This window comes from Biomphalaria glabrata, chromosome 10 (assembly GCF_947242115.1).
Source record: "Biomphalaria glabrata chromosome 10, xgBioGlab47.1, whole genome shotgun sequence".
Taxonomy (NCBI): domain Eukaryota; kingdom Metazoa; phylum Mollusca; class Gastropoda; family Planorbidae; genus Biomphalaria; species Biomphalaria glabrata.
This window is the reverse complement of record NC_074720.1, coordinates 2,839,874-2,859,055: the sequence shown is the minus strand read 5'-3', so window position 1 is coordinate 2,859,055 and position 19,182 is coordinate 2,839,874. Positions and strand designations below refer to the sequence as shown.

Genomic DNA, 19,182 nt, shown 5'->3' with positions numbered 1-19,182 from the left:
GGTTTCAATTTCAAGAGGTTTCATTTTGAAAGGTTTCATTTTCAAAAGGTTTCATTTTGAACAGATTTCAATTTCAAGAGGTTTCATTTTGAAAAGGTTTTATTTTGAAGATGTTTAATTTCGAAGAGGTTTTATTTTGAAGAGGTTTCATTTTGAAGAGGTTTCATTTTGAAGAGGTTTCATTTTGAAGAAGCTTCATTTTTAAGAGGTTTCAATTTTAAGAGGTTTCATGTTTTGCTGCTGGATATAATTGTGAAAGTTAAAGTCCATCATGGCTGCCAATTCTTAATGGACGATAACTCACGATACATTTTAAACAGAGTAATCTGCTCTTGGTTATGGTTTCAAGGTCTTAAGTTCCCCTTTACAGTGTTAAAGCAATAAAAATACAGCAACATAGAGAACGAAGATAAAGCAATTTTGAGAAAAGATGACTTCAAGGGGAAAAAAAAACATATAAAGATCTAATATATAAATCTCAAAATCCTGTCTTGAGAGACATTGGAGAGTCAGGGCCGGAATTACCTCTAGGCAACACCAACTATAGTTTAGAGCCCCCAAGAAATACTTAGCACTGACATAGAACACATGGGCCAAAAGAAGGTCCCCAAAAGGGTATAAATCAGGGGTTCTCAACCTGTTGGTCGCGACCCCCTTGAGGGTCGATTGGCGATTTGCCAGAGGTCGCCAAAGACCATTGAAAAAATGGATTGTTATTGTCTGTTCTTCTATTGCTGTGTGTGTGTGCGGGGCGGGGGGTCGCGGCTAAGTGGGGGATTGTAAAGAGGGGTCGCCGAGCATAAAAGGTTGAGAACCGCTGGTATAAATCCCAAAGTCAAGTCTCAATCACGACAACTAGTAAATTGCGTAAGTTTTTCGGCTATCCTTAACTAATGTATTTAAAACACCCCATAAATACCGACATTAAAAACTAGATTAGTTCAATGGATTACAGTTTAAGGGCCAAAGGCGCTATTGCCCTTCCCTAATCACGAGTAAGCCCCCCCCCCTCCACCCTACTTACGCCCCACTGTTTTTTAATTGTAACACTTTTAAACTTGTTCTCGTCCAATTCATTTATATATGTCAGTGTCCCACTCCATTGTTTCTCTACTCAATTATCTCCCTGGAGTGATTAATGCTTGCTAATATCCTCACCCCCAGGCAAGGGAAATAATTGTGTTACGGACGGTAATGTGGCCGATACCTTGAAACAATATTAACTTTAATACATTGTCTCTGTACAACACTTGTTGGTGCAATGTGCTAGCCCTCGGCGACAGCTGAGACGATTGAAGAAGCATTGTGTAAAAAGTTGGTGGGTGGGAAGTCGGGAAATGTCGTCAAGCAAAGAAATAAAAGTCTATTAGATCTGGTATCTTTGGGTCAATGAAAAAAATAGGCATAGGACAAATAACGTAGTGCCTGGGACTATGCTAGGGGTCGGTCACGTGGTCAGTGTTTAAGCTCCTGCATTTTTTGTTTTTATAAGTGTAGTAAGTACTGGAAAATCAATAGTCTATTGCTAGAATATCAATAGTCTGTGGCCAGAGTATCAATAGTCTGTTGCCAGAGTATCAATAGTCTGTTGCTAGAGTATCAATAGTCTGTTGCTAGTGTATCAATAGTCTGTAGCTAGAGTATCAATAGTCTGTAGCTAGAGTATCAATAGTCTGTAGCTAGAGTATCAATAGTCTGTAGCTAGAGTATCAATAGTCTGTAGCTAGAGTATCAATAGTCTGTAGCTAGAGTATCAATAGTCTGTAGCTAGAGTATCAATAGTCTGTAGCTAGAGTATCAATAGTCTGTAGCTAGAGTATCAATAGTCTGTAGCTAGAGTATCAATAGTCTGTAGCTAGAGTATCAATAGTCTGTAGCTAGAGTATCAATAGTCTGTAGCTAGAGTATCAATAGTCTGTAGCTAGAGTATCAATAGTCTGTTGCTAGAGTATCATTAGCCTGTTGCTAGTGTATCAATGGTCTGTTGCTAGAGTATCAATAGTCTGTGGCTAGTGTATCAATAGTATCAATGGCCATGCTGTTGAAGTATCAATGGTTAAGTTGATAGTCTTAGTTTTGCCTAACTTTCATTTAATCTCTATTATCTGACAGATAAAGTCTTGGAAAGATGGTTAATCTTTAATACAAAAAATACTATTTAAAAAAATAGCCACGGTCGTTATCCAAATATACTGGACATGATTTTTTGACATACTGCATATTCGGACATTTTCAAAGACTCTGCCCTTCAGAGACCAGTCCTGCAAATTAACTTTTTTTTTGTTGATAAATTGATTAGTTCTCAAATAAAATATATCGGTATTTATATCAGTATCCATAATATATGTACTCAAAATATTGTTGCTTCACTGTAGACTAAGTTAGCACACAAAAAAAATATTCAAAATCACAGCAAATATTAAAAAATGACAGAGCTGTACATTTTAGTTGCTGGGTTACAGAACAAGGGGGAAGATACAAGATAGGAAAGCAGTCAAAGATTTGTAGCTCACTGCGTTTAATTAGACAGGCGGGTCTGAAGCTACCTGAAAAGTACTGGTTGGACCACTGCTGCTAGTACGCATACACACACACACACACATCCGTGTCAACACTGGACAGTTCTGGAGTGACACAAATGAACGATAGGGCTTTGCTGGAGTGTCAATTATTGAAACCAGAGACATTGATTTTAAGAAAGGATCAACCGTGCGTGAGTATCAAGGGCGTATCTGCGAGCACTCATTGTAATAGAAACAGTCAACAATAAAATGTAAAATGTTTTACATGTTTCGAATGTTCCTTCAGAGTTGAAGATAATTACTTCCTAGTCCAAACCTCCAGCAGGACGACGGGGGATGAGAGCGGGCTGGGTTTGAACCCGGGACCATCGATGAATCTGAACGACAGTCCAGCGTGCAAACCGCACGACCAGGCAGCCATACAAGTTGACTTAGGATGTTCTTGGTTTTAAGTCCTACATTATTTAGACATCATCGTTGCCTTTGTGTTTCTTGGCCACGAGCTCATTTAGAAAAGAAATTATAAAGACACTGTCTCATCGACTTCATGAGACAATCGGGATTTCATTTGAATATGAAGATAGCATTCTTCAAATATAACATGACTTCCTTTCAACAAACTTTATGAAATTTATGTTGCTTACACACTACACGGTTTTCGCCAGATATCATAAAAAGCAAAATAAAAAAAAAAACTTTTTTAAAGAACAAAGCTTATGTAAGGGGAAAGACTGTACATTTATAGCAACTCTCTAAGTGCTGCTAATTAATTAAACTAATTAATTAACTAATTAATTGGTTAATTTTTGATGGATTCATTTGTTGCTGTAGACACTGAGTTATAGCGCAGAGTTTCAGCTTGATCCTAGAATGGGTAGGTGGAGAAAAAACGTTTAAAAATCGTGCCAAAGGGACAGACGGACAGACGGACATGCATTCATTTGTTGCTGTAGACACTGAATGATTGTGCAAAGTTTCAACTTGATCCTAGAATGGGTAGGTGGATAAAAAAACGTTTAAAAATCGTGCCAAACAGACAGACGGACAGACGGACATGGATTCATTTGTTGCTGTAGACACTGAATGATTGCGCAGAGTTTCAACTTGATCCTAGAATGGGTAGGTGGAGAAAAAACGTTTAAAAAATCACAGACAGACGGACAGACGGACAGACGGAGTGAGTTGATATAAGCTTTGTAAAAACCGCACGAGTTTTTGTCGAATCGTTGTAGTACTCTATGGGGTCCGACGATTTAAGCCCCACCTGTTTATAGGGTCAACAATTACGAGAGTGTCATGTGGCCAGTAAGCTCCCCAATGAATGTCAGGTATCCATTAGAGATGCATGGAGTCAGGGGCGTCGATAAAATCACCATATTAAAAAAAATCCTAGTTTTCACTTAATGGAATTCGACTTCGAGAGCCCTCGTTACAAACCCAAGCTCTACCACTCGGCCACAGCATTGTGTTTTTTTTCTTGTATCCGGTCAGGCTAGAGTTGTTAAGAGGTCAATGTGTGACATGTCTAATTGATAAAAAAATAAATAATCACAGTGTTGACCAGTGTAAACAAATGCTTTCAAGAGCAATTAACAATGTCATCGCTTTGTTGATTTTTTGTGTGTTTATTTTTTTGTGTGTTTATTTTATTTTATTTTTTTCCCAGCATGCAACAAATTGTGTTTAATTATCAACTTCATTTACCAGCATGTCTAAAGAGGTAAACACAAATACGAAATTGTTTGGGGTTGATTATGTGCGTGCGTCAGTGTGTGTGTGTTTAAGTGTACGTATGTTAGAAAGAGAGAGAGAGAGAGAGAGAGAGAGAGAAAGAGAGAGAGAGAGAGAGAGAGAGGTGAGGAGTTCACTAAATGATCTTTGAAATTGAAAAATTAAAAAAAAAAAAAATAGACAAATAAAAATTAATTGCTCATGAATATCAGCTGTGCAAAATCAAGCAAAGAGTGGGTTTTTTTTTTTTGTTTTTTTTTTCAACGTATTTACCCTCAAAGGTTAAGAAACACTCGGTCATGTGTTTAAAAACAAACCAAGGTTAAGAAACACTCGGTCATGTGTTTAAAAACAAACCAAGGTTAAGAAACACCCGGTCATATCTTTAAAAACAAACCAAGGTTAAGAAACACTCGGTCATGTGTTTAAAAACAAACCAAGGTTAAGAAACACCCGGTCATGTCTTTAAAAACAAACCAAGGTTAAGAAACACTCGGTCATGTGTTTAAAAACAAACCAAGGTTAAGAAACACCCGGTCATGTCTTTAAAAACAAACCAAGGTTAAGAAACACTCGGTCATGTGTTTAAAAACAAACCAAGGTTAAGAAACACTCGGTCATGTGTTTAAAAACAAACCACTATGCGTTCATTACATTTGTACAGAATTTATTTATATTTCTTGGCAATGTTCAGTAAGGTTTTCATCCCTAGGTGACAACGTAGTCAAAACTGATGCCACAGTTACTTTCACACTCTAGTTCCTGTCACACTAGTTCCTGGCACACTCTAGTTCCTGTCACACTAGTTCCTGGCACACTCTAGTTCCTGTCCGCTATAGGTCCTGTCACACTGTATTTACTGTCACACTAGTTCCTGTCACACTAGTTCCTGTCACACTCTAGTTCCAGTCGGTTCCAGCCATAGAGATTTTTTTACACTTTTAGTTCTTGCATGACGTTGTCTTCGCTAAAATAAAGCGCACAATTGTTTTCAACAAGGCTTTTAAAATTGGCTTTAATTTTTTAAAGATTTCTCCAGGTTTGACAGACTATACACCCAGGTCTACATGTTGTTAAGCATTTAAGGCACTGTTCCAGTCACTATATTTCTCGTCACACTGTAGTTCCAGTAACTATTTTTTTCAGTCACTATAGTTCCAGACACACGTTAGTTCAATCACATTGTAATTCCAGTCTCTGCAGCTCAGTCACTATAATTCCATTCATTGTAGTTCCAGTCATTGTAGTTCAGTCACATTAGTTCCAATCACACTGTAGTTCCAGTCGCACTGTAGTTCCAATCACTGTAGTTCAAGTCATACTGTAGTTCCTGTCACTAGTTCCAATCACTGTAGTTCTATCAAGCATCTAATTAACAACGCTACACACATTCTAGAAACAACTACATTATCCTTGAAATATATCCCATGTCAATCCAGATATTTACAGAGATTTAGGCCTGCCCTACTTTGTCACTTGTTTAAAGCCGCCTCTGTTTGAAGCTTTACATTTCATTTACATGCATTGTAAGTGATCTATCAGTCTGTCTGTCTGTCTGTCTGCTATTTACATTATATAACGTCGTTTGAATAAAACTGAACAAAATTGATTGAAACTCGGCAATAATGTTATTGGAATCGTTGCAGAGGCTATAGGATATGCTAGATCACCCATCTCCTGCCACAATTTTTACTAGCGTTGTTGTATATTTTAAATCAAACTCGGCCAACGCCGGGTGTTTATGATAGTGCGAAATATTAAAGAACAGTATCACAGTGTCTTGTTTCATATACTTATCTATTATATATTTCTTTTTGCTTGTATGTTTAGTGTAACCTGATTGCAAGAACTGAAACCCAAGTCTTAGTATGCCAATCGTAGATCTTTTTATGCGTCAACTCGGGAAATATAATAAGTCATAATGTGATAATCTTAACGAAGAATCGAGCAGAATTTGAACAAAGAAAAATCTTTTAAAATATAAACAAAAAAAGTATAAATCAAGATAGAATGTATTCCTTGGTCTCAAATTTCCGTCTTGAATGTACCGGTGTCTGTGTGTGTGAGTCTGAATCGTAGGGACAGTTCTGAACCCTTGATCTTATTTGTATCAAATCAAATCAAATTTGTATCGAAACATCAAAATTAATTGATAACTTTCGAAGAACTACAAACCGCTGTTTAAATGGAAAGCCTCCATTTCCTATCAAATTTGATAAAGCTGATTATTTATTTCCCAAGTAAAATTAAAGCTGCATTCTTCGCTAGTGGTCACTGTACTTCTATTCGGCTGTGAAAGTTGGACACAGAACCCTGAGGCTGAAAGAAGACTCCAGGCCTTTCAGAATAAATGCTTCAAAAAAATGCTGAGAATCAGATACCAGGAAAAAGAAGATGAGTTTGTATTTTTACAAGTCAAGAAGGAAGAACTGTGAAGAGATGAAATCTGAGCTGGCTCGGTCATATTGTAAGACATGACTCACTATCTAAAGTTATTTTTTAAGGTACAGTGGATGGAACACGAAGAAAGGGCCGTCCAAAGAAAAGCTGGCTGGACAACGTAAAAGAGTGGACCGGCCTCTCTCCTGCTAAGAACAGCTGTTGACCGCGAAAAGTAGAGGGATTCGGTGACGTGAACTGTCACAGCACCCCTACGATGAAAGTCAAGGTACAGATGAGATGAGTGATTAAAGACTCGAAATAAGAACCTGATAACAATAGAATAGTAGATTAGTAAGAAATAATAAGAACAACTACTGTGAACCAGCCTTATCAAAAGGGGTCCAATCTTTTACGACATGGGAACCTCTGAAAACTGTACACTCTGCCACAGTCTATGTGATTTAATTTGCTCGGCTGTCCATAACTCATGTTGGACAAGGCGCGGCCTCTATTACGTAATAACTGGAGTTATGGTTACTGAATATCTAGACCTTCATTTATCTCCCTTTCATATTTTAAGTATATAAGTGTGTGTGTGTATGTGTGTGTGTGTTTTGTCTCTCTCTGTTCTCTTTATGTTTTCCTTTTGTTTCCAAATGTTTCTCTCTTTCTAATGCTCGTATTCTCTTGTAGTCTCACTTCATTCTAGCCTCTTTCTATATTCATTCCGTTTTTTTTTCATCTCATTCGTTAGTGTATCTGTATCTTTCTCTTATCTATCTGTATCTTTCTCTTATCTATCTGTATCTTTCTCTTATCTATCTGTATCTTTCTCTTATCTATCTGTATCTTTCTCTTATCTATCTGTATCTTTCTCTTATCTATCTGTATATTTCTCTTATCTATCAGTATCTTTCTCTTATCTATCTGTATCTCTTATCTATCAGTATTTTTCTCTTATTTGTTCGTGTTCTCACCCCTCCCTCCCTCTCTCTCTCTCTCTTATCTTTTTCACTCTTATTTATCTTGTTATTTCTCCTTTTCAATCTCTTCTAACACACAATCTGTTTTTCTTTCTACGTATTTTTCTATCTTTTTTTTTCTCTCTCTATTGTTACTTTCTCTCTATTGTTACTTTCTCTTTGTTGCCGAGCATTGGGGGTGGGAGGCGCGGTGGCTGAGAAGCGCTTGGCTTCCGAATGTGGGGTCCTGGGTTCGAATCTCGGTGTGAAGACTGTGATTTTGAATTTCGGGATTTTTAGCGCGCCCCTCAGTCCACCCAACCTAATGGGTACTTGACTTTAGTTGGGGAAAGTAAAGGCGGTTGGTCATTGTGCTGGCCACATAACACCCTGCTCGCTAACCGTTGGCCAAAGAAACAGATAAACAAACAGAATGACGTGAGTTCACATTTATTTTGCTTTGTCCTTGACCCTGTCTCCCCCCTCACTGCTCTTCACTTCCCATTTCTATAGTTATTATTTCATGTTTATTTCATGTTTATTTCACAATCTCAATCATTATTTGTACCTTCTGTCTCTCTCTAAATCACTCTTCTCCTTTTTCGTATAGTCTCTCTCTCTCTCACTAAATCTCCCTTCTCCTTATTCGTATAGTCTCTCTGTCTCTCTTTCTCTCTCTTGTGCTATCCTTGTTATGGTTTATAAATAGCCACAAACAACTTATTTACTCTAGTCACAAACTAAGGAGAGTCTACAACATTATTTGGCCTACTTTGGTACTAAACCACAGCTTTTGATGACGCAATTAGACACACTTGCATTAGTACTCTCGCTCCCCTTCTTTCGTGCGACGTTTAAGGTCAACGTGTTCTCGGTACGGTACAAGTATGTCACACCCACTTTAACCGCATCTGTCCAGGAGACACATCTAGTGGTTCAAAGTCGCTGCCCCCCCCCCTCTAGTTGACCCTGAGAACCTCTGCGTTGCGAACTAGAAATATTGATAACTTTGCTCCCCCCCCCAAGTAAAATAATATGAAAAAGACTATACGAATAAGGAGAAATTATTCGACGTCGCTGCCCCCCCCTCCTGTTGACCCTGAGAACCTCTGCTTTGAGAACTAGAAATATTGATGACTTTGCCCCCCCCCCCCAAGTGAAATAATATTAAATAGACGTAATTTATTCAGTCACTTCGTGCTATTATCACTCGGTACTGTCTTCTCCAGTGGTCCCGGATTTGAACCCCTCCCGTTCGGAAGAAGTTTTGAACTCGAAAGTTAACTCTTCATGCCTGAACGAACGTCCGAGGCTTGAAAGTGAAGCCACTCCTTAGAAATACTAAGAACTGCGTAGCTATTTGGTGTAGGCGTCAACGAACTCTGTGGGCGGTCTAATAAACAAATAAATAAACCATAATAATGTATACGAAAGGCCGTCATATGACTAAAATCACGTTACCCAATTTGCTTATGGTACCATTCTCGGCCCATTTTACACAAACGGTTGTATTATGGTCATTAAATTTTGGCAGTTTAATGTTTGTAACATGTTTTCTTCTACATGTTTCGGATGTTCCTTCAGAGTTGTAGATAATCCATTTCCTAATCCAAACCTCCCGCAGGGCGAAAAGGGCAGGGGCGTATCTAGGAATTTTCCGCCGTTTGAGAGCACAGGGGGTGGGGGTGCTTAACCTCTTTGGGGGCCTCTGCATTTAGCGTAACATTTAATTATTATGTAAAAAAACACTCATTTGGGGGCCCCCCTCAAGTGGCAGCCAGGCGGAGTTTCAAATTCTCCGCCCTCTTTCCTGCCACCCTTGCTACGCCACTGCGACAGGGGATGGCAGCAGGCAGAGACTATTGAGAAGACAGAACGATAGTGCAGCGCGATAACCTCACGACCAGGCAGCTAGGAGATTATCCCACTCAAAGTCAGAGTAGTCTGCCCTTTGTTTACAAATTGAACTTAAAATCCCGTTCACGCTCTCTAAAGCATTAAACTACAGTAAGAAAGGAAAAGAAGAGAACAAAATATGAAGAAATGCGGTGTGTAATAAATGAAATATACAGAAAAAAATATGTGACAATGTCAAGAGAAAGGTAGGGACATATTTAAAACAAATTGCGGACATAAACAATGTCAAGGACGCTGCAGTCAAAGATCACTGCTGCCAACTAAAAAACAAAATTTTCTACTACAAAAACAAAAACAAACAAAAAAAGGCTAAAAATTGTATTTGACTACTGAAAAGTGCGCACAAATATATTTTGTTTCTTAAAGGCACCTCTTATCTATACTTCCCTATTTTTCATTTATCAGATACGCTAATCTATTCTTAGAATTATCTTTATGTATGAAAATCTCAAATATTTATATATAAAAAATGGCATGTTGTTATCACATTTTCCTAGAACTAACCTCTCCCTTCTATGTATTTCTGAAACACTTATATTAAAGTTCAAAAGCTGTTCTTTTATACCTGTTATACTTCAACAAAAACCATCGTAAATACTGAATTGCTGGGGTTTTAAAAATCATACATAGTATGAGTAAGGATGGAAGCAATAGCGACCATTAAATATGCTTACATAAAGTGAGTGTCACATATAATGGATACGTCTGGGTCGTTAATTGAATAATTCATTCCTAATTAATTGATTTGTATCGGTGACCAGATCAATCTAACAATGACGCCAGTAACATCAAGATCTATTCAAGCTCTGTATTGAATATTACCCTGCTCACCGAACTATATATTTATTGCCAAAGACATACTTCTAATACGCAAAGAGAACATGGGAATCGACCACAGCTCCGCCAATCTCTGTACGTATCAAGTTAGGTAGATACTTTGTTATTTATTATAGAGGCTCCCTTTAAAGAAACGATAATTGATTCCTACACGTATCAATGTGTTATCTAGTCGGTAATCAGAGTCTTAAACTCTGCTAAGTCTTCGGTTTTCCTGGCTGATTCAGGCAACCCGTACCATGCCACAACAGCGCTAGGGGAAGGAACACTTTTATGAATTTGTCTTAGCTTATGGAATAAGAAAACACACCTAGGACTGCGTAGACACGTGAAATAATGCAAGCATCCCTAGTCCATTACAAGACAAGCCTCTCCTTCTCTGTACATACATATCTCTTTACTGTGGAAACTACAGTTCGTCACAAATTTGACAAAGTAAAGAAAAATCCCCTTCCAGACCTTGCGATTTAAAGGGCATATGATTTAAAGGTAATATGTTTCTGTAGCCCACGGTTAACTCTTTCTCTCCTAACTGACGATACCAACGTTGATTCCACCAGAATGTGTAAAATAATTACGGAGAGAAAGAGTTATGAGGGGCCATGTGGCCAGCATGACGACCAACCGCCTTTACTTTTCCCCAACTCATGTCAGGTACCTACTTGACCTGGGTGGACTCCGAGGCGCATAAAGATCCCGAAGTTAAAGATCCTAGTCTTCACCAGGATTAGAGCCCGGGACCTCCAGTTCGGAAGCCAAGCGCTTTACCACTCAGCCACCACACCTCATAAATATATATGTATATGTGCATTGAATTATTTGTTTAAGTACAGTAATTTCCGGTGAGAAAGAGACCAAGTCTTATTTCCCACCCTGACATTTACGTTTTAAAACTACGAGCCTATCATCACGCGCTCACAAGAAGAATCACACAAAGTGATGCGCATGTCAAGTAATGCGCATGAGCGAACGTGCGGAAGCAGCCGATTATTAATTGCATGACGTACTTTTGTTTTTTTTTTGTATTTGTAGCGAGGAAATCTGGCGGGGAGAAGGGGAATAAACAACTAGACTTCCCGCACTAACAAGATTGATAGATCCATTCGTTTCTTGTGTCGTCTGCTCAATTACGTAAACAGAGAAAAAAACATTTTAATTCAAATTATTGGTATCATTTTATTTTGAGAACTGTAATGACGTAATCTAGGGCCTGATTTATGACAGTTCTGGACTGTACAATGGTCCATGCACTGGCGGATCCAGGAAGGGGGTGGTAGGGGCATTGCCCCCCCCCCCCACCAAATTTTAGTATCTTTAAAACTCTTTATATTGTGCAGACCTGAGTGCTATAAGCAGGGCCGATCTTAGGCCACTGCAACCTATGCTGTCGCAGTGGGCCCCGCGCTTATTCTAGGTGTAATTATTAAATTGCAAAATATATACGAAAAATTCCTGGAAATCTCATGAATTTATTGAAATCTCCTGAAAAATAGACAAAATTGTCATTTGTGGGCATCATTCATTGCGGAAAACGTTAATCATAACGCGCGATAAAAGAAAAAAGGCATTGTCAGGTTTCATGTCATAAAATGTAATAATCGGGCGAATTTTCACCTTAATCGGAAGCTACAATACTTAATTTACTTTTATAGTTACTGGCATATAAACATGCTATAGGTTGCAAGGTTCGTAAAGTTAATTTGATTGCAATTTTTTACTTAGAAAAGACAATTTTTGTTCTCTAATACAAAATCTAAATCTTGACGTATTATCCTTATTCCCACCCAATCCAGGCCCCGCGCAATCAGTTTCGCATAGGGCCCCGCAATTGTTAGGACCGGCCCAGGCTGTAGGTTCGAATCCTGGTTTAAGATGAGACTTCTATGGCATAATTTTCACAAAGGTCTCCTTGGCACGTAATACTTTATGCGGAAACTACAGCTCGTCAATGATCTGGCAACACTACATCCTTGTTAGCCGTTGATCACTTTAAATAGCTACTACTCTAGTCTGGACATATTTATTCGTGTAATGGTAATTTCAAACTTAAAACTGTCACCAAAAATGAATGCTTTTACTATTCAGCAAACTCGATCCTGCCTTACATAATGTATCAATAAAATCTATCAAAAGATGTCACGTGCAGGATTCAACCAATAGCCTCCGAGCTCCAAAAGTTTAAATTTGTCATTCGTATTCAAGGGGAATAATCCTGGACAGATATTTAATTTCAGTCCGCAGACGTTAACTCTAATTGGAGTTGTCTGCTCATACCGAAGGGTGATATAAAATGTAACCCCTGTCTCCCTGTGAAGAGGGCGATGACATAATGCGGAGCTGCCCACGTAACTGCATCGGAGATGGGGGGGAAAAGGTTTACCAATTTGTTGTGAATGCTCGATGAAGGGTTCCTCTTGTTTGGGCCTTGTGTGGACAGCTTGCAGACGACAGCTGCTAAAAGTTCGACACCTTTTGTTAACGAATTCTGACAGTCACTTAGTCGGATTTCCGCAGCAGATTGAGATTTGGTTAACCGCAGATGAAAGCGTCTAGCTCTATTTCGCAATTAATTTATTAGATTCAAAGTTTAAATCTATAAAAAAAAAAATTAAATTGGAAAGCCCTATGTCAAGTAGTGGCCACAGAAACAGATGACCTTTACATCATTTGCCCTATGGATAATAACGCCTGAAAGGGGAATATTACATTTTTACTTACTATGTCAAGTAACAATATTCATGTTCAACCTTCAATAGATTTAAAGTAAAAAAGTAAAAGTTCCCCTTTCAGACCTTGCGATCAATGGGGCAGATGATGTAAAGGTCATCAGCTTCTAAGGCCAATGGTTAACGGGCAGGGTGTCATGTGGCTTGCACAACGACCAACCGCCTTTACTTTCCCCCAACTGGTGCCAGGCACCCTTTAGAGTTGAATGGACTCAGGGGCGTCCTTAAAAATCATGACATGAAAACGCCCCAGTCTTCACCGAGATTTGAACTCGGGACCTCTCGGTTCGGAATCCAAGCGCTGTACCCCTCAGCCAGCACGCACCCTTCAATAGAATTAAAGTTCATATAATGACAAGCTTTAGTGGAAAAGCATTTTATGCATGCACATTATGATTAGCTCTGTATTGAATAAAGCGTATTGGAACTGGATTTAAGGCAGTGTAGAGTGTGCTTATGTCCAAGGCCTCTGCCTTAAGAGCAAAAAGGAGAGAGAGAGGGGGGGGGGGTCAAAACCTTAAAAATATTCATTTTCTAAATATGCATATTAAATATATTAAAAGTAGAATAATGGTATTCAATTTACAGGCACTTTAATACTATCTTCAAAAGTATAGCATGTTTATAGAGTAAATACATATTATCATTAATAAGTGCTTAAAGGTATGGGCTTAACTGGATGAGATTAACTGCATGGGCTTAGTTGTGAAAGCTTAACTCAATGACTCTAAATGGATTAACTATATGGGCTTAGATAGATCACAGCTCAGCCACAGCTATATATATATATATATATCTATCTCCCGTCTGTTCGCTTGGTAGTTCTCAAGGACTTGTAAGTCCAGTATAATCACAACGCTTCCCTGTTGTTTATATTGAAACATACATATCAATAGCCGCTCTCCGGGAGTGCAACAATAAGACCCAAGAAATCAAGTAGCGATCATCATTAAAAGTTTTCCCTAGTTTCTCTCAAAGTGGTCCAGCGTTTTTGAAATCCAGATGAAAATTTAATCAATGGCTGCCCTGGTATCTTATTTTCCTTCAATCTACTGCCATTCATGCCAAGAAACATCGCCATTAACTGGCCCCAGTGTCCAGCGGCCGAGTGACCTGCAGGGAACACGCTCAGTTCATTTGTGGGACGCAAGATTACTAGCAGATCACAGCACGAGCTACGAGCGCGTGAGGCTGATTCAAACCAAGACAGATCACGTGGCCTTAAGAAGATACGTTATGTTCAAAAAAAAGAGGAAGAAATACCAAGCAAAACAAAACAAGAAAACCAAGGAAAAAACATAGAACCCAGATAAAGAAGTTAATGATATTTTTCGTCCTTGATATATATATGTATATATCTTTCACTATCCCTTAGTCTGTTGAACCGTTGGGGCACCACACATTATCTATCGACCGTCTTTTCTCCATTCCTCTCTGTCATTTGCCTTGGATAGAATATCTTTCAATGGCAGACTCATCCATTCTTTTATGTTGTCTTCCCATCGCTTTTTCTGCCTCTTCTTCTTAACTCCTGGTACTGTTCCCTGAAGGAAGGTCTTTGCGTGCCTTGAGGACCTTGTGACAGAGATTAGCAGTTTATTCTGGGGCAATATTGCTCCAAAAATCTTCGAAGAGCTCCATCAGCTCCACCAAGCTCTGTTAAGCTCTTCCAAGCTCAACTTAGCTCCACCAACTGAACTCTTAAAGTATTTACACTATAAGCAGTTCAACGGACTGCAATTAAAAAAATATGTGGCGCAGCCAATGTCAAGAAATCAGCCATCTAAGTTCATTGATTTCATTTTGTATTTCTCGTGACGTTTTGGTCGGACTTAAATTGAATATTTAATAGTCATTTTAAACACTCTGTCAGTCTAGCTGTGATCTTTTGGAGAAAGCAAAAAAAAAAAACAAAAAAAAACCGGTTGATTATTGTTTTGGCTTCCCTCAACACTGGTATGCCTATGGGTCACAAAAGGTTGACCTGTTGATCTATGACCTTGTTTAGGACCAACTAGCAAAGGGGAAGGGGAACTCAAGGTGGAGAGGCGAAACAATTTAAGGACACATTCCAAATACATCCTTGAGGATTGTTGACTCCGCCTATTCCAAAACTAAAGAAATTGAAAAACATCTCGGCGTTGCTCTGTAGGAACTGGCGCTAAAATCGCTGAAACCTTGACCGAAGAAAAAACGCCAAAACAGAAAGCCGCGGCACACAGGTTACAGCTACAAAAACATTATCCAATAAGGAGTTCTACGTTTCGGGTATAATAGAGACTCACCAGCTACGGGAAGCTGGGAAGGGAACACAAAGACAGACCCGAAGCTAAAAGCATAAGATATGTAGGAGAAACCTAAAACAAATATGGAAAAGCTCCAGACCTTTGTTAACCTATGCCGGATAATAGAAATTGGGTGGCCAGAAAAAATAACTACTGTCAATTTGTGGGAGAGAACTAGAGAAAAGCCCAGTGCTCAAGACATCACAAAGCGAAAGTAAAGCTGTGTAGGACACACCTTGCGAAAACCAGCTACCAATGTTGCAAGGCAGGCACTTTAGTGGAATCTGCAAGGAAAGAGAAAAGTAGGCAGACCCAAGCAAGTCTGGAAGAGGTCAGTCATCAGTGAAGCTGAGGGTACTGGAATGACATGGGAGCAGATGAAGAAAGCTGCTCAGAACCGAGTTCGGTGGAGAGAGGTGTGGTTGCGGCCCTATGCTCCCCTGTGAGTGCACAGGATTAAGTCAGTCTATATGAGATGATTACATTCTCATACTTCTTTCATTTTCTTTGTTTCGGTGTTTTCATAAATTCATTTTTTTATCTGCCGTAACATCAACATAAAAAACAACAGCAACAAAAAAACATTCTTAGAAAGTTGATTATAAGACGTGACTCTTCAGACGATCTCTCTTTTCTTTTTTCTGCTCCTCCTAAAGACGTCATATAATAAGAGATCTTTATTAATGTTCCTGGATCCATAATGCAATTTAAATGCATGCCGGGAGAAAAACAAATTAGGCTTATATAATAATTTGTTTATATTTCGTTATAAATATTTCATTATAGACTCTCCGTAAGCAGATCATCTAATTGTCTAATACAATTTACAGCAATGTCTGCAAATGAATGGAATATGTTCCCATACGGAAAGAATGTATATAACTCCCTGGCATTTTTAATGAAGGGCAACATGTGGGGGATGGACCTATGAAAAAACGAAAATAAGCGCAAGGGGGATTAATTGATTTTATCACAATTTCGTAATCGCTTATCATTTCCTTGAATTATTTACAAATAATTCAATGTGTTAGGACAAAAATAAAAACAAATTATACACATGTTTTTATATAAAAATTTTTTTAGTTGACGAAAATAATAAAAGAGATGGCATTAAGATGCAGATACAGTTGAGTTTAAAGGTACAAGAGTTTAAAGTTCCGATTTATTATAATAAATGGTTGGATTTGATTTACACTGCATGATCGTTATAGACCAGGGGTTCTCAACCTGTGGATCGCGACCCCTTTGGGGGTCGATTGGCGATTTGCCAGGGGTCGCCTAAGACCCTCCAAAAAATTGGATAGTTATAATCTACTCTTCTATTGCTGTGTGTGTGTGCGGGGTGGGTGGGGGGTCGCGGCAGAGTGGGGGATTGTAAAAAGGGGTCGCCGAGACTAAAAGGTTGAGAACCGCTGTTATGGACTGTCTGGTATACTCTCAAAAACACACGGCAAGCCCGTGGAAATGCAATGATAAGAATGTAATAATTTGTGTATCCTTGCGGCCACATGGTAGAGACAATCCACAATGACGGACTCCAGCACAACGACCGACCGCCTTTACTATTCTCTTACTAATGTGAGAAACCCATCAGAGCTGGGTGAATTCAGAGGCACCCTAAGGAAACCGAAAGAGAAAAAAAAAAATCATAGTCTTCAGGAGGATTCGAACCCGTGACCTCCGGTTCGTAGACCAAGCTCTTTACCATCGCACCTCCAAAACCTGATGTAGAACTGTAATATTAGGGGCAATGTACTCTTGTTGAGCAGCCAGAGATATACACCCCATTTCCCCCTTCGCCCTAATGTACACGAATGAGATGGTATCAGTACGTACTGACCAGATTCTTTCGAAACATTGATAAACAAGGGCTAGTTACTAAGGCAGACACTATAATATTAAACAGTTAAAATCAGTGGCGTATACAAATATTGCAGTTTTGGAAGTTCTACATATTATCTCTCTTTTCCTGATCGATTTGTGCGCCAGTTTTCACAGCGCAACGCCATGATGCTCTGTCTCTCAGTGGCTGGGTTTATGCTGAACGCTTTCAGAGAAGCTTTGAGGGTGTCCTTAAAGAGAACGGCTTTGGCAAAAGAAAAGCGCCAGAGAAGAAAAGCAAGGCCGATGGCACTAGCTCAAGCCGGAATAACCTGCCAAGTATGCAGTAGAACTTTCCAGGCTCACATAGGTCTAACCAACCAAATGAGGAGGCATAAAACCCTAATACAAAGCCCTCAGCCCCCTGGATAACAAAAGTGGTCATCATCGAACCACGATTGACGAACTATGATGGCATACTGCTAAAAAGTAAAATAAATTAAAATTTCCCTAGATGGTCATCTGTCTCTGTGTCTCTCGGTTAACGAGCAGGGTGTCATGTAGCCAGCCCAATGACCAGCTGCCTTTACTTTCTCCAACTAAAGTCAGAGTTAGAGGCGTCCTATAAATCCCTGAATTCATAATCCCATTCTTCACCAGGATTCGAACCCAGGACAGCAGGTTCGGAAGCCAAGCGCGTTACCCTCTCAGTCGCTCTGCCCCCCCCCCCCCCCCCCGCTAGAAGACAAACAATTGTCGAACTATAATATTAATCAATCTTGGAACAGAAGAGTTCATCGATCTCTTCGTCCTTTCTGCCAGACAGACAGGAGTCAAACCTTCATTTTGATCAAATCAGATGTAGACGATCTGAGTTCGATATAGATCTATATATAGATCTAGACAGTAGTAATATAAAACACTGGCGAGGGATAATTTCATTCCAGTCCAGGACAATAAGAAAAACGTAGTTCCCAGCCTCGTTTTCAAACTTAGTTTATATCTAATGTCACTTTAACTTTTTTTCAAACAGCAATTACGAAGCAGTCAATTGAGACAGAATACATTTAACATAACTTCATTTCCATTGTATCACAGACCAGTGTGTGAAGATCTTATTTAAACAAATAATTAAAAAAAACATAATGAAGGGTATTTACTACAGCGCAATTTGATAAATACGACAATCATAAAATGAGTATAAAGTTAAAATGACTCTATTTTCAACTGAAATGATTACCAACGACAAGTATGTAGTGCAGGAATTCTCAACCTGTGGATCGCGACCACTTTGGGGGTCGATTGACGATTAGCCAGGGGTCGCCTAAGACCATAGAAAAAAATGAATCGCTTTTGTCCATTCTTCTATTGCTGTGTGTGTGTGTGTATGCGGAAGGGGGGGGTCGCGGCTGAGTGGGGGGGGGTGTAAAAAGGGGTCGCCGAGCCTAAAAGGTTGAGAACCGCTGATGTAGGGTAATGTAGCACCATAAACTATGAAGTGATATAAACTACATTTTTCAGACATTGAGATTTCTATGACAGATGATGACAAGGTTATCAGTCTTTGGGGCTGTCAGTGTCAGGTGGCTGGCATAACCACTTTTACTTTCCCCAACTAATGTCAGGTACACATTAGAGCTAAAAAACTGAAAAATATACTCATCAGAGTTGGGTGGAATCAGGGGCGTCCTAAAAATACCAAAATTCAAGTCGTCACCGACATAGGAGCCTGAAACCCCTTGGTTTGGAACCCTAACTCAGCCATCACGCCCCTATGAAGTAATTTAATCTAATCTAATATAATAAAGTCGAATGTAAGGAGTATGTATGTATGTATGTATGTATGTATGTATGTATGTATGTCCCGCCTAGAAATCAAACCCGTTTGACCAATGTTGATAAAACATTGCATAAATGTTCCTTAGATCATGGCTTACACCGTAGTGTAAGTTGAATGTCCCTCAATCAACTGACAGTTCCAAAAAACTAAAATAAATAT

The 19,182-nt window shown here is 39.1% G+C and overlaps 1 protein-coding gene across 3 annotated transcripts in view; it reads right to left on the bottom strand.

Annotated features, from left to right (window-relative positions):
- LOC106053682 (uncharacterized) overlaps window positions 1–19,182 on the bottom strand; it is a 71,254-nt gene that overhangs the window by 47,864 nt on the left and 4,208 nt on the right. The window lies entirely within an intron of this gene.